Below are 3,671 nucleotides of genomic sequence, written 5' to 3'. Positions count from 1 at the left end.
ATATATTTTCCTGGGCCAAATATTCTGGAGTGGACACCAATTTGGGACTCCTAGCATATTCTAGCAATCTAGCTTGTGGACATACGAGCGTTAAAAATGCCAGATTTCTACTTTTCATGCCAAACATGTAGGCTTTGGAGGCTGAAAAGTCTCAGTTTTAACATATAATGCCAGAAGCAAGCTGTCCTTTTGAAACAGTTATTCTCTGGCAATGGGTCAGCTCAGGCATCACCTTTTAGGCGATCTCTATGTCATCTTCTCAACACCCCCAGAATAGTCAGTCACATCCAGATCTGGAAAGGAAACTGGAGAATATGAAAGGAGGTGGGGAGTGTGGACATGGCAGCATGGCTATTGGATAGAAGGGAAGCTAACATTCTTGATTTTTTGGTCTCTTCTTCAGCTAATGTATAATTTCCTTTTTCTACGTCTTCATCTTTGTGGGGGTGAGGAACTTGTTGCTCTGCCATTCTGCCATCCTACTCATTCTAAGTGCTTTAAAATATACCAGTGTAATGGAATAGAGAGTAATTTTAGGGTTTGGGGGGCAAGTTCAGGGAGAGTAATCAAAGAGAGTCTCTTTGAGGGGATGCCATCCAAAACGAGAACTGGATCACAGAAAGGAAGCAGTCATGAGAAGTTATGGGAGGGAACAGCGTTCCTGGCAATGAGAATAACTCATGCAAAGGCCTTCAAGGAAGGATTAGCTTGGTGTGTTCATGGAATAAGCGGAGGACCAGCTTGTGAGATGATATTGTTTGGCTCGCCCCTGCCTATTTCCAATATAGGAGGCTGAGTGTTAGATTATAGCTTTCTCAACGGTTCTTATTGCCAGGCCTGGTCATTAACCTACTTTGAAGCAATGAGACTTACAAAGAAGTCTGTTTGTGGGTAATGAGACATAAGGGGAAATTTGGGGAAAGCTTTTACTTTCCCAATAAAAAGACAGATACAGCTTCTCTCCCTTTCCCCTTCTCGCATAAAATACAGATGTGAAAAATGATGTGATAGCAGCCACATTGTAACCACGAGAGAATAAGCACAGACCTAAAATCCAGCTTGCTAAGGATGGCGGAATAGAAACTTAATTAGCCTGGGTCCTCGATCACATTGTCTTTGGCTAATTCTGAGTTCACCTATTTCTGGGCTTTTGGGTAAGTAAATTATAAATGTCCTATGTTTTAAGCCATCGTTTGTCAGATATTCTGCTGCTCACAAGTAAAAGCATCCCTGACCATGTCTAACAATAGAGCTAGTATAGATAGCGAATGAACAGGAAGGAGCCAGAGCTTGTAAGACTTTGTAGATTACGGTAACAATTTGAATTTTATTCTGATAGGAGACTTTAAGCAGAAAATCATGTTACCAGAATTACGTGTTTTTTTTTTTTCAAAAAGTTTGCTCTGACTGATAGACAAAGGATGGGTCATAGGGAGACAGAAGAAGAAGCAGGGAGGCAAGTTGGGAAGCCGTCAAGAGAAAAGATGTCAGTGAATGTGACGGTGACGATGGCAGTGGAGACGGGAGAATCTGCGTTCAGTGTATATGGTGCAGGTAGAACTGAGCGGGTTTTCTCTGGCACGGCAGTGGGAGGTGAGGAAAGGAGGGTGATGATCAAGGTTGTCTCCTAGATTATTTGCCTGAGAGATCTGGTCCTCAAGACTGAGAGGGAGGATACAGGGAGAGGAGGAAGTGGGGGGCGAGGGGGCACAGCAAGGGAAATCGAAAGTTATGTTTGGTACATTAACTTGGAAATACTTAGTGTATATCAGAGTGGAGATGGAGAGGTTATGGGTAGATATATAAATTTGGGAATTTGTGATTTCTTTCTTTTCAATAGAAAAATCTGAAAACCAGTTTCTAAATGTTTTTATGACTACCGTAGATCTTCGATAAATTCCTTAACCATATTGGAAAGAGAAAGGTGGTATTTTCCTAGGATTTCCTAACCTTTCGGCAATTGTTTTTTTCTTAGCAAGTTTTTGGTGATTGCATTGTGATATTGGGGTGAGGGGTGCTTTCTTTTAGGGTTGCTGTCCATTTGCTCTGGTTCTTGAGTTGTCAAGTAGAATAATCTGACATAATTTCTTATTTGATAGAGGTATTTATATCAAATCTTCTTGTTTGCCATTTTGGTTTATTTTTTCTTCTCCTATGATTTCTTTAACTTTCTCACGATCCTGTACTTTTGGATATTCTAGAATGTTCTCCACAATAGTAAAACTGTTGGGAGAAGTTTTCCCTTTTCTACAGCCTAAGCTATATTAAACTTCAGATTGTTTACTTCTTTGCCTAAGGTAAAAACTGGCAAGATTTATCATTTTCTCTGGATTAGGAAATACATAGTTTTATATACCACCAAACAGAAAATCTGTCTTTTCCTCTGAGACCAATATTACAGTAGTATTTTCTCTACTAACCTCTGTTGAAAATAAGGATCGGAAGTATCTGCAGTTAGAATCTGGTCTGTTCATTTTGAAGAGGAGAAGCTTTAGGTGGGGACAGGTGAGGCGATTTCTCCACGATCGCACACCCAGTCATCCTCTTCCTGCTTTGTCCATAGCGACAGCCATTATATTTTGATGATTTTCTCTGGCGGGGAGATGGGGGAATGCATTTTATTTAAAAGTTAAAATGGAATTATTTCCTAAATATTAAATTACAAGAATTTCTTTTCTCCACGGTCCATGATTATTTATAATTTTTATGTTTCGGAGCCATAGCTCCGAAGGCAAAGATCCCAGGGACAAGAGGATGAGCACGTGGAGACGGGACAGCAGTTCAGAGACTGTTACTGTCCTCTGATGACTTGCTTCGGCTGTAGCCATGGAGCTGTAGACAGGTAGAAAGGAGAAAATTCCATCCGTAACTAAGGCTCCGATCAGTCTTTCTACCACCGTGTGTAGCAGAGGGTCTAGTGCAAAGCCACCTCTCGGTATATAGCGTTGCATGGAAAAGCCAATTCGATGTGGAAAGAACAGGAAAAGGAGACACCTAAAAGGTATCTGGCTTGGATCACTGAGTGGCTATTTGTGCCCTAATAAGAGAAATGCAGTCTACGGCCACGCCACCCTCAACAAACCCGATCCCGTCTGATCTCGGAAGCGAAGCAGGGTTGGGCCTGGTTAGTACTTGGATGGGAGACCGCCCAGGAAGACCAGATGCTGTAGGCATAAAAAAATAAAAAATAAATAAATAAAAACCAGAGACTGGCAAGCTGAAGCAAGGTCTTACAATCTGTGAGTCAGCAGGGTTGTATTAAAAACAAAAACAAAAAAGAGAGAGAGAGAGAAATGCAGAAGACTGTGTGTTTTAGAGGGAAGAAACATTCTATTTGGGGGCATGTTGAGTTTGAAAGGCTCATAAGACCTTCAGGTTGAGATGTCCAGCAGAAGTTAGAGATGTGGATGTGGCGCTCAAAACAGAAACTCAGATTTGGGAGTGATGAACATATTGATCCCTTAGTCCATGGGCATGGACAATGTGTTGAGTGAGAAGAAAAGCAGGATGGAGGCCCACCAGGCACATGCCCGTCTCCCAGCTTTCTCAGATGCTCTTCCCTGCTCCTGGAGTGGCCTTCCTCCAGGCAGCACGCGAGCACACCCTCACCTCCTCAGGCCTTTGTTCAAGGGTCACCTTCTCGGTGACATCTACCATGACACCTCCTATTT

The 3,671-nt window shown here is 42.1% G+C and overlaps 1 pseudogene; it reads left to right on the top strand.

The window, feature by feature from the left end:
- The first annotated feature begins 3,054 nt into the window (after positions 1-3,054).
- On the top strand, positions 3,055-3,173 carry LOC120619420 (uncharacterized; annotated as a pseudogene).
- Positions 3,174-3,671: the final 498 nt, after the last annotated feature.

This window comes from Pteropus medius, unplaced genomic scaffold (genome assembly GCF_902729225.1).
Source record: "Pteropus medius unplaced genomic scaffold, Ma_sr-lr_union100, whole genome shotgun sequence".
Lineage (NCBI taxonomy): Eukaryota > Metazoa > Chordata > Mammalia > Chiroptera > Pteropodidae > Pteropus > Pteropus medius.
The sequence above is the reverse complement of the archived record's forward strand: the minus strand, read 5'-3'. Positions and strand labels throughout refer to the sequence as shown.